General features: G+C 41.8%; 1 long non-coding RNA gene and 1 other non-coding gene across 2 annotated transcripts in view; both read right to left on the reverse strand.

Annotated features, from left to right (window-relative positions):
- Window positions 1-2,674: 2,674 nt before the first annotated feature.
- LOC129059908 (uncharacterized) overlaps window positions 2,675-12,578 on the reverse strand; it is a 29,590-nt gene continuing 19,686 nt past the window's right edge. Inside the window, exon 3 of the long non-coding RNA XR_008526090.2 lies at window positions 2,675-3,675. This is a non-coding gene — a long non-coding RNA (uncharacterized LOC129059908). The remainder of the gene's footprint in view (window positions 3,676-12,578) is intronic.
- On the reverse strand, window positions 3,794-3,865 carry TRNAA-AGC (transfer RNA alanine (anticodon AGC)). Its single transcript has one exon. It is a non-coding gene; the product is annotated as a tRNA-Ala (tRNA).

The raw sequence follows: 12,578 nt of genomic DNA on the forward strand, positions 1-12,578 counted from the left end.
AAAAAATTAGCCAGGCGTAGTGGAGGGCGCCTGTAGTCCCAGCTACTCGGGAGGCTGAGGCAGGAGAATGGCGTGAACCCAGGAGGCGGAGCTTGCAGTGAGCCGAGATCGCGCCACTGCACTCCAGCCTGGGCAACAGAGCAAGACTCTGTCTCAAAAAAAAAAAAAAAAGAAAGAAAGAAAGAAAGAAAATTATCTAGGCTGTTTGATGGTGTGAAAGTTGTTTCCAGAGTCATCATGTAATTATTCTCTAACTTGCACATGAAGAAACCAAGATACCAGTTAGATTACCAGAAGTTCCTCACAAGGAGGTGTTTCTTTTCTTTTCTTTTTTTTTTTTTCTGTTTTCCCCAAGGTACAGAGAACACTGTGAGAATTGTTTAAGTTTCTGTAAGCATTCAGAAATATCTGTGCATGGGGAGACATAGGATAAGTTCCAAATATATGAGATTTTTCTGATGAACCAACCATTTATCTCAGGAGATAGAACTCATTCATACCCAATTACTCTGCTCAGGGAGCCTGCAGACACGCGAATGACATCTCTAGACAATCTACAACCAGACAGAAGATTGTAACTGGTTGAGTACTGTTTTCTTAAAGTTGACAAAAGGGTGGAGTAATAGTTTTCATGTAAGGAGCTTTTATATGATAATCTAGAAATTGAATTCACACTCTATATTCTTTGGGATTTACATCTTGATTTGTTGACAGGGAGAGGGAGGTTTGATTACACCGTTGTAAGTCTCCCACCTTGCTTGAATATTAAAAAAGAATTCCTGAACTAGACAGTAAAGGGTTAATCTTTTTTTTTCAATTAAATATGTCTTTGAAAAGAATAAAACTCTACCTTTTGAGTCAGATTGACTATATGGCCTAATGGATAGTGTCTGCTTCCATATCACTGTGCAGCCAATGGTCCTGCCCACCTGCCGCTTCCCACACATTCACCCAGGGTCTCACGCATGGCCACGTCCTCATTCCTCTCAGAAGTCCTTAATTTTTTTTTTTTTTTTTTTGACATGGAGTCTCATTGTGTCACCCAGGCTGGAGTGCAGTGGCATGATCCTGGCTCACTGCAACCTCCACCTCCCAGGTTCAAGCAATTCTCCTGCCTCAGCCTCCCAAGTAGCAGTGATTACAGGTGGCTGCCACCATGCCCAGCTGATTTTTGAAAGAGGTCCTTAATTTCTCCGTGGAGAAAAAATTTTTTTAAATATGATCTCGTTGAAGTATACAACCCCAAAATAAAATACAGTTGAATTTCCAAAAATCATCTATAATGTACCTTAAAATGATTCACTATTGTCCTAGCCCAAAGATAGGCACTGTTTGCTCTCAAAGTACTTCTGTCATATGTCATTTGTTTTCATTGTCTCAAGATGTTTTTGAAATCTCCATCCTATATTTCCTATAGCTTTCTTATATTAAACTCTTGGTTTTTGCATCCTACCCATTTCTACCTTAAATTACACGGGTGGACTTCCTTAAAGAAGTCTATTGTGGGGAGCAGAAAAAAATATTTCCATTTGGGCCTGAGCCCTAGCATAAAGCAATGGTAATAATTCATGATATTTTTCCTCATGCTTTTACTATATTCCTTTGCAAATTGATTCCCATGATTGAAGCCTGTGAATAATTTTTTTCTGCCACAGTGAGTATAAGTGGCAAAGAGACATTGTGGAACTGTACTTTGAAAATGAGAGAAGAGAGAGAAAAAATGTCAACAGAACAGAAAATTATCTATTTCCCACATCAAGAAAGTCTGGGTCCTCAGTACTAGCTCTGAATCTTTCTTTAAAGAAGTAAACTGAAACCCAAGACATCTTAATCTGAGAAAGAATGACTTTTGCAACTTATTTTCTCCATTGACAATTTCCTAATCACTTCACAGGGAGAGAGGTGGCCTGATATTATATCGGAAACTGAGGATTTCCCAATTCTTGCGATATCCTTCAGCTCACACTTTCATTAGGGTTAGCAAAGGGCTTTGGATCTTTAAAATCTATCACATGGCTTAGAATACAAAGTGGTGTTAATATAAAAGTTCCTGAAGATTTGGTGGTAGCTGATGAGAAGAGGGCTGCGTATTCTGGAATGATTACAAGGTCTTATCCTATTTAAAATGTTTCAGAGCAAGGATACAAACTTCCCAGTTTACATTAGAAGTTAGCACAACCTTTATTGCAAAACTTGCGAAAAAGAAAATGAAGACCGGCGTGGTGGCTCATGCCTGTAATCCCAGCACTTTGCGAGGCGGGCGGATCATGAGGTCAGGAGTTTGAGACCAGCCTGGCCAATATGGTGAAACCCCGTCCCTACTAAAAATATAAAAAATTAGCCGGGCGCGGTGGCGCGCACCTGTTGTCCCAGTTACTCGGGATGCTGAGGCAGGAGAATCGCTTGAACCCGGGAGGTGGAGGTTGCAGTGAGCCGAGATCGCGCCACTGCACTCCAACCTGGACGACAGAGTGAGACTCCGTCTCAAGAAAGAAGAAAATGAAAACTTCACATCACATTCAATCATGAATAGTGGTTCAAAAAATATTAATAAATACAATATTACCAGAGAGGGAAGGAAGAGTCAATTAGAACACAAAAATGATTCAACAATAGAAATATATATTTTTTGCAATTATGTTTTCTATGTTAGAATAGAAAATTGGGGGAAAAAACACAGCCGTGTATTTATACTATACACCCTTACTACGTCAAAGCATGTCATATTGCTTCTTAAATGTGCAAAAAGGATCTCTCGTGGATCCTGTTAAACTGCTACTTCTGGTTCAGTACGTCTGAGGTGAAGCTGAGATTTCGCTCTTCTAACAAGCTCTCCGGTGCCACCAACTCTTGTGTGGACCAAGAGTCTGAAAAATATCCTTACGATAGAGGGCGCACCTGTCTTAGGTAAAATTACTTCTGTAACGTCATCTAAGAGAAGTCAAATTATCCGGCAGGAGTGAAGCCAGAGTAAAAGTGGAAATTAGTCCGTGAACTTTGAGATCTTCAGCAGAGCATGCTTCCCAATGGAGCTATTTGGCAGAAGTGTGACGCCTCTACAATTATTGATGAAAATAACTTTCTCAATTTCCCAGTTTGGAAGGCTTTGCGTTTATCAGGGCTCAGCCTGCGATGGATCATGGCTAAACAAGGACCAGAAAAAAAATAAAGGAAATCGGCCGGGAGCGGTGGCTCACGCCTGTAATCCCAGCACTTTGGGAGGCCGAGGCGGGCGGATCACGAGGTCAGGAGATCGAGACCATCCTGGCTAACACGGTGAAACCCCGTCTCTACCAAAAAATAGAAAAAATTAGCCGGACGTGGTGGCGGGCGCCTGTAGTCCCAGCTACTCGGGAGGCTGAGCCAGGAGAATGGCGTAAACCCGGGAGGCGGAGCTTGCAGTGAGCCAAGATCATGCCACTGGGCGACAGAGCGAGACTCCGTCTCAAAAAAAAAAGTAATAAAGAAAATTGTCTGAGAGCTTACGTTTTTCTTTTATTAAATATTTCTACATTTATCTTTTATTTCCTACTTTTTAAATAATAATACTCCAAAGGTTAATGAGCTCGTCAATTTGGCGACGCCATTGAAGTTTTGGAATCCGGAACCGTCTTTGTCTTCCAGCTCCATCTTTTCCACCTTTTGCTTAGGCAGCCCCCCTGAGTTGTGTCAAGGCTGAGGAGTAGAAATGGAACAGCACTAATATTAATGGCAAAACCGTTGTGAAATAGGGTTACTTTCTGTTTAAGCAAGGAAAATAAAGCAATGGGAAAAAAATTAAAAGCAAAAGAAATGGAGGTGCCGGGGATTGAACCCGGGGCCTCGTGCATGCTAAGCACGCGCTCTACCACTGAGCTACACCCCCGTGCCGGAACACTTCTCTCGAGAATATATTCAAGATCAGAACCTGACCCTTTTGCTAGGTTTCTGAAGTTAGTTGTAACAAGCCAAGGTCTATTTTATTTAGTTATTTCTTATATCTTAAATTTAGGTTTTGCGTCCCTCTTTGCTGACAGCTGAGCATTCTACACCGAAGGCCCTCTATTGATGGCCCTGGGATTTTTCTGCTCGTCAGTCCGGAGTCACTTCCCGGGCACCACTAGAAGAACCCGGGATGAAACATTTTCTCCCGTGTCTTGACTCTCTCCTTTTTCTCCGCTGCTTTAAAGGGCTGCCAGAAAGCCACAAAGTACAAAGCGAGGCATTTAGAGACCATATTAGATGCAGATGGCGAGGGAAGACAGGTGGACAAACGCAGACGGGTTCGTGTCGGTGCAGCCACTGCTTCGGACCCGAGCCTCCGTCCTGCCGGCGGCCGGGGTGCTGAGCCCAGCGAGGCGAGGACTGCAGAGCGAGGAAGAGGAGCACGCGCCAGATCCCGCCCCCTTTCGGGCAGAATCCGCTCCCGGTCCGGTCCCGATTCGGCAGAAAACCATACGAGGGCGGTATACACTCAACACGCGCATGAACGATTCATCAAGCCCTCCGTGTGCCGCGTCTGGCTCACCAACCTCATCCTCCGAGCTCTGGGCTTCTGCCTCCCAGCCCAAGGAACCCACAGGGTCTCAGCCAACACTGGGAGAGGAGCTTAAATGGGCAGAAAGACAAGATAAGGGGATGTGGTGAATAATAGAATCATCCAATCCTATTATCAGCCCATCTGAGATTAAAGGGACGTCAATCATACTTGAATACTTTATTTAAAAAAAAAAAAACAGTTTGCAGAGGGTCGCATTCAAGAAGAATAAAGTGGTTTTTTTGTTTGTTTTTTTTTTCCATAAAAATGTGGATTCAGGAGCTTTACCGGAAATAATCAAGGAACGGGGAAGAGTGTGGTGAGAGAGTTTGGGTCCGGTATACCTCTCTCCGCACCACATGCTTTTGTAGTACCTGTGAAACATTCATGAAAACGGACCATAGAAGAAAACGTCAGTAAGTTCCAAAGTATAGAAATAACACAAACATCATTCTCTGACCATCATGCAATAAAACTAGAAATTGATAAAATAAAAAATAAAAGTCACTTCCATCTGAAAATTTTAAAGCATGCTATAATACAACTCGAGTCAAGAAGGAAATACAAATTTTAATTACATAATTTCTTGAAAAGGACAAAAGTGCAAATGTGACATAGAATCTGTGAGATAGAGCTAAGCATTTATCAGAAGGAAATTTATTTCCTCACATACCTATACCGATAACAACAAAAAATAACAAATGATCAAACACAGCTCAAGATGCTAATAAATGAACAACAAAATAAACCAAAAGAATGAGGAAGGAAGGGTTATAAGGACAAATTCAGAGAATGAGTTAGAAACAAAGTATAACTAATAAAGATAAAAAAATCTGGATATTTGAAAGTCAACAAAATAGACAAACCTCTACCCGACAAAGAGAAAATAAGCGCAAATACACAAAATTAGAACTGGAGGAAATAATCATCAACACAGAAGACCTTTTTTGAAATCATCAGAGATAACATAACACAACTAGCAAATAACTGGCAAACTTAGTGGATTTTGTAGACAAATGCAGCATACTCAAACTAACCCTTGTAGAGACAGAAAGTCTAAACACACCAGTTAAGAAAAATAGTTTAACAGGTATACTCAATAAAAAGGGCACCAAGCTCAAATATTTTCACAAAGAAATTCTACCAAACTGTCAAATATCAAAAAATCATGATGCTACTTAAATTATTTGAAGCATAGAAACTAGCACTTTATAAAGTTAGTATAACATTGATCACAAACATTTCAGTTTGCACTAAAAATGAAAACTACAGGTCAATTTCACATATGAAATATATGAAATGTAATGCCTAAATCTTAAATAAAATTAATAGCAAACAGAATCCAATAGCACATTTAAAACAATAATACAGGATGTCCAAGTAGGGTTTATTCCAGGAGTGTAAAGATCACTCATTATTAGGAAAGATATTAATATAATCCATTGTAATTGGAACTGGAGGTCATTATGTTAAATAAAATAAGCGAGAGACAGAAAGACAAATTTCACATCTTTTCAGTCATATGTGGGAGTTTAAAAAGTTGATCTCATGGAGGTAGAGAGTAGAATCATAGATACCAGGGTCAGGGAAGGGTGTGTGCGTTGGAGCTGCGTACAAAGAGAGGTTGGTCAATGCGTACAAACACATAATTAGATAGAAGGTATAGGTTCTTTTTTTTTTTTTTTTTTTTTTGAGTTGGAGTCTGGCTCTCTTGCCCAGGCTGGAGTGCAGTGGCACCATCCCAGCTCACTGCAACCTCCACCTCCCAGGTTCAAGTGATTCTCCTGCCTCAGTCTCCTGAGCAGCTGGGATTACAGGTGCCTGCCACCACAGCCAGCCTCTAATGTTGATAGTAGAGTAGGGTGACTATAGTTAGCAACAATGTATTGTATATTTCAAAGTAGCTAGAAGAGATAACCTGAAACCAACACATAGAAATGATAAATACTCAAAGTGATGGATACCCCAAATACCCTGACTTTACTCATAATAAGTGAAATACATACTAAATTAGATTGGATAGCATACCTTGTTGTCAAGGTTGCCGAGAAATTAGTCTTTTCTTAGAGTACTGGTGGGAATGGAAAATGGTGTAATTCCAAGGGCAGAAAATTTGCAGTATCTAGAAAAAATGTATAATTATTTACCCTTTAACCCACAAATACCACTTCTACAAAGCTATCCCTAATATATACTATCAAAATAAAAAGGACCAGGCACAGTGGCTTACGCCTGTAATCTCAACACTTTGGATGGCCGAGGCTGGCAAATCACTTGAGGCCAAAAGTTTGAGACCAGCCTGGTCAACACGGTGAAACCCTGCCTCTACTAAAAATACAAAAGTAGTCAGGTGTGGTGGCGGGCGCTTGTAATTGCAGCTCCTCAAGAGGCTGAGGCAGGAGAATTGCTTGAATCCCAGGAGGCAGAGGTTGCAGTGAGCCAAGATGGCACCACAGCACTCCAGCCTAGGTGACATAGTAAAACTCCATCTCAAATAATAATAATAATAATAATAATAATAACTACTAAATAAATAAAAAGGAAAATAGATGCATGACTATTCATCACAACTCTATTTGTAAAGCAAAAGAAGGAAACAATCCAGGCCGGGTGCGGTGGCTCACGCCTGTAATCCTAGCACTTTGGGAGGCTGAGGCAGGTGGATCACCAGGTCAGGAGATCGAGACCATCCTGGCTAACACGATGAAACCCTGTCTCTATTAAAATACAAAAAATTAGCCGGGCATGGTGGCACATGCCTGTAGCCCCAGCTACTAGGGAGGCTGGGGCCAAGATCATGCCACTGCAGTCTAGCCTGGAAGACAGAGCGAGACTCCATCTCAAAAAAAAAAAAGGAATCAATCCAAATGTCTGACAAAAGGGTCAATTTGAGAAAACTGTGGTACATCAATATAATGTCACTGTAAAAAGGAATACGAAATCATCAGCTTCATTTCTCTCCTTCCCCTATGAAGAAGGGCATATATGTATTTGAACTTCACTGGGACACTGGGTAATCACTCTCCTACAATTATCCCATGCTTATGTGTGTTAAATAAATTTTGTATGTCTTTTTCTTTTATTAATCTGCCTTTGTCACTTCATTTTCAGCAAATTTCAGTGGGCAGAGAGGAAACTTTTCCGCCATCCCTACATAGTTAATACTCTACCTTGAGCATGGCACACTGAGAATACTAAGGTGCTAATAGCTCTTAACTGCGGCTTGTGAGGCAGTGGCTTCAAAACAGGAAATACAAGCCAAGAGGATTTCAGACTACTGCACTCCATCCACTGAGTGTTCATCATCTAGAACATTTCTTCCACAAAGAGAAACATGCAATTGTTACCACCTCTAGCTCCAGAGTCCTAGCTCAGAGACTTTTCCTATAGAAAGAAGTGAGCCAGCCGGGCATGGTGGCTCATGTCTGTAATCCCAGCACTTTGGGAGGCCAAGGTGGGCAGATCACCTGAGGTCAGGAGTTTGAGACCAGCCTGGCCAACATGGCGAAAACCCATCTCTACTAAAAATACAAAAAAAAAAATAGCTGGGCGTGGTGGTGTGCGCCTGTAGTTCCAGCTACTATGGAGGCTGAGGCAGGAGAATCGCTTGAACCCAGGAGGTGGAGGTTGCAGTGAGCTGAGATTGCACCACTGCACTCCAGCCTGGGCGACAGAGCAAGACACCATCTCAAAAAAAAAAAAAAAAAAAAAGAGAAGAAAGAAGAAGAACGAAGAAGAAGAAAGAAGGAAGAGGAAGAGGAAGAAGAAGAAGAAAAGAAAAGGAGGCGGAGGAGGAGGAGGAGGAGGCGGAGGAGGCGGAGGAGGAGGAGGCGGAGGAGGCGGAGGAGGCGGAGGAGGAGGCGGAGGAGGCGGAGGAGGCGGGGGCGGGGGCGGGGGCGGGGGCGGGGGCGGAGGCGGAGGCGGAGGCGGAGGAGAAGAAGAAGAAAAAATGAGCCAAAAAGTAGATAGCTTCCAATCCTTTCCCAAAATAACTGATTTAATTTGTAACAGAGAATAGAGAAGTTGAAAGCTAAGGGCATTCTCAAGAATGGTGGAGATTTTGATGAAAGGTAATTGGGAGGAAATCTGTGAATCTAAGAAAGATAGATCTTAAACTGTAGTCTGGCTAGTATGCAGGAGAGGATCAGGAAATAAGACAGTTAGGAGGAACCCTTTTGGGATCAGGACAAATATCAAATACTTACATCAGAAACTATTCCATTTAAGGAGCTACATTTTGATTGGATTTGTTCATAGAGGAATTTATACCTCAGGGCATTGCTGAAAACAATACAACAACTGGTCAGCAATAACTGAAACATAACAGTAGGGTGTGGTCAGAAAAAGAGTGAAAAAAAACATTGCCAGCACCACTGTCCTCCCAGGGTGACTGGGGGCATACCCAAAACTGCATTACCACAAAGACTAATGTCAGAGGATTAGCACTCTTGGGAGCGAAATATCCAGGGTTATACAATACTCCATATTAATAAAATGAATGGCAATAATCACATATCATCTCAATTGAGATACAGAAAGGATTCAACAAAATTCAACACACTTTTATGAAAAAACCACTCAGTGGCTGGGCATGATGGCTCACGCCTGTAATCCCAGCACTTTGGGAGGCCGAGGCGGGCGGATCACGAGGTCAAGAGATCGAGACCATCCTGGCTAACACGGTGAAACCCCGTCTCTACTAAAAAAAATGAAAAAAATTAGCCGGGCGTGGTGGCGGGTGCCTGTAGTCCCAGCTAGTCGGGAGGCTGAGGCAGGAGAATGGCGTGAACCCGGGAGGCGGACCTTGCAGTGAGCCGAGATCGCGCCACTGCACTCTAGCCTGGGCGATGGAGCAAAACTCCGACTCAAAAAAAAAAAAAAAGAAAAGAAAAAAGCACTCAGCAAACTAGAATAGAATGAAACTACCTCAACTACCTCAACTTAATAAAAGCCATACATGAAAAGCCCACAGGTAATATATTCGGTGGCCTTAAGCTTTTCCTCTAAGATCTAGAACAAGGCAAGGATGCTTACTCTCACCACTACTGTTCAATATAGCACTAGAAGTCCTACTCAGAGCAATTAGACAAGAAACAGAGCCCCAGTGCGCTGGCTACAGCCTGTAATCCCAGCACTTTGGGAGGCCGAGAGGGTGCATTGCTTGAGCCCAGGTGTTCAAGACCAGCCTAGGCAACATGGTGAAACCCCATAACCACAAAAAACTACAAAAACTAGCCGGGCATGATGGCATGCACCTGTAATCCCAGCTACTTGGGAGGCTGAGGCAGGGTTCACTTGAACCCAGGAGGCGGAGGTGGCGATGAGCTGAGATCACACCATTGTACTCCAGCATGGGGACAGAGCCAGACCCCGTCTTGAAAGAAAAGAAAAGGAAGGAAAGAACGAAAGAAAGAAACAAAAGTCATCCAAATTGGAAAAGAAAACTAAAATTATCTGTTTACAGATGACATGATCTTATATGTGGAAACCCTGAAGACCTTCCCACACACACAAAAAAAACCTGTTACAACTAATAAACAACTTTAGAAAAGTAGCAGGGTATAAAATGAACATACAAAAATCAGTTGCATTTCTACAAACTAGCAATGACCAACCTGAAAAGAAAATTAAGAAAACAATCCCATTTACTATAGCACCAAAAAGAATAAAATATTTAGGCATAAACTGAACCAAGGAGGTAAAAGACTTGTGCAGGAAAAACTACAAAACATTGCTAAAAGAAATCAGACAAGATACAAATAAATGGAAAGGCATCCTGTGCTTGTGGAGTGGAAGACTTTAATACTGTGAATAAGTACATATTATCCAATGTCATCTACAGATTCAATAGCATTCTTATTAAAAACTCAATGGCAATTTTGCAGAAATAGGAAAATATAGAAAAAAAATCATCCTAAGACTCATATGGAATCTCCAGGGAACCTGAATAGCCAAAACAATCTTGAAAAAGAACAAAGTTGTAGAACTCATTCTTCCTGATTTTGAACCATACTACAAAGCAACGCTAATCAAGATGGTTGTAGGGGCCAGGCGCGGTGGCTCATGCCTGTAATCCCAGCACTTTGGGAGGCCAAGGTGGGTGGATGACAAGGTCAGGAGTTCAAGGCCAGCCTGGCCAGCATGGTAAAACCCCGTCTCTACTAAAAATACAAAAGATTAGCTAGGCATGGTGGCACGTGCCTGTAGTCCCAGCTACTCGGGAGGCTGAGGCAGGAGAATTGCTTGAACCCGGCAGGCAGAGGTTGCAGTGAGCCGAGATCGTGCCAATGCACTCTAGCCTGGGTGACAGGTGACAGAGCAAGACTCCGTCTGAAAAAAAAAAGATGGTTGTATTACTGACATAAAGACAAGTATATAGACTAATGGAACAGAGAGCCCAGAAATAAATCCTTGCATATATGGATGAATAATTTTGACAATGATGCCAAGACTACACAGTGGAGAAAGGACAGATCCTTCAATAAACAGTATTGGAAAAAGTGATTATCTACATGCAAAATAATGAATTGGACCTTATCTTTATACATATACAAAAAAAAATTCAAAATGGGTTAAAGACCTAAACATAAGACCAAAAACTATACAACTCCTCGAAGAAAACATGGAGGAAAAGCTTCTGGACATTGGATTTGACAGTGATTTCTTGGAGAGGCCACGAAGAACACAGACAACAAAAGCAAAAATAGACAAATGGGACCACACCAAACTTAAAAACTTCCGCACATCAAAGGAAACAATCCAAAAAGTGAAAACACAACCTATAGAATAGGAGGAAAATGTTTGCAACTGATAAAGGGTTAATATCCAGCGTATATAAGGAACTTCTACAACTCAACAACAACAAAAAACAAATAACCTGATTTTAAAATGGGCAACAGACTTTAATAAACATTTCTTGAAAAAAGACATACAAATAGCCAATAAGCATATGAAAAAATGCTCAACATTACTAATCATTAGAGAAATACAAATCAAAATCATAATGAAATATAATCTCACATCTGTTAGGATGGCCCTATGAAAAGAATAGAAAATAACAAGTGTTGGAGAGGATATGCAGAAATTGGAAATGTGTGCACTGTTGGCAGAAATGTAAAATGGTGCAGCCATTATGAAAAACAGTGTGGAGTTCGTGGTCTATATACATATATATATACATGTATATATACAAGTTATAGGTTTTCATCCACAGTTACTGGTTCATAACTTCCATCTCCCTTGTTACAGTCTTTTGTTACAATGTTGTGTGTGTTAGGCCTCAGGGGCAGGCCTCAAGGAACAGAATCTACCTCCTGCCTTCCTTTCACCTGCCCCAATGCAGAACTCTAATATTACCCCATCTTTTTCATTATGGGTCTTAAGACCCTCCTCCCCTGGGAGGGTCAGTCTCATACCTTGGAGGAAGGAATGTTTCCATAAAAACCCAAGAAGACTGGGTTCAAAGGCCTCCAGATAGCTGAACCCGTGGAGGTTGCTGGAAGGTGGCATGCCCAGGGAGGGCATGGAAGCTCCATACCCCTTCCACCATACCTTGCCCTACCAGTCTATTAATCTGTGTCCTTTATAATAAACTGGTAAATGTAAATTTTCCCTGAGTTCTGTGAGCCACTCCAGCAAATTAACTTAACCCAAAGAGGAGGTTGTAGGAACCCCAAATTGAAACCAGTCAGTCAAGAAGTCCCAGAGACCCAGACTTGCAACTGGTATCTGAGGCTATAGGGGGAAGTCTTGGGGACTGAGCCCCCAACCTGTAGGAACTGACATTACCTTCAGGTAGACAGTGTCAGAACTGAATTGGAGGACACCTAGCTGGTGTCTGCTGCTTGATGTGTGGGGAAAAACCTTCACACATTTGGCCACAGTAGTCTTCTATGTTGATGATTATTGTGGTGTGAGACTAGAGGAAAATGGCTGGTGAGAGTTTTCCCAACACAGGGTTTCTTCACAAAATTAAAATTATGATTCCCATATAATCCAGCAATCCTACTTCTGCAGGGGTTTCAAAAGAATTCAAAAGCATTAAAAGTAGGATCCTAAAGAG

The sequence above is a fragment of the Pongo abelii genome, chromosome 5 (genome assembly GCF_028885655.2).
Source record: "Pongo abelii isolate AG06213 chromosome 5, NHGRI_mPonAbe1-v2.0_pri, whole genome shotgun sequence".
Taxonomy (NCBI): domain Eukaryota; kingdom Metazoa; phylum Chordata; class Mammalia; order Primates; family Hominidae; genus Pongo; species Pongo abelii.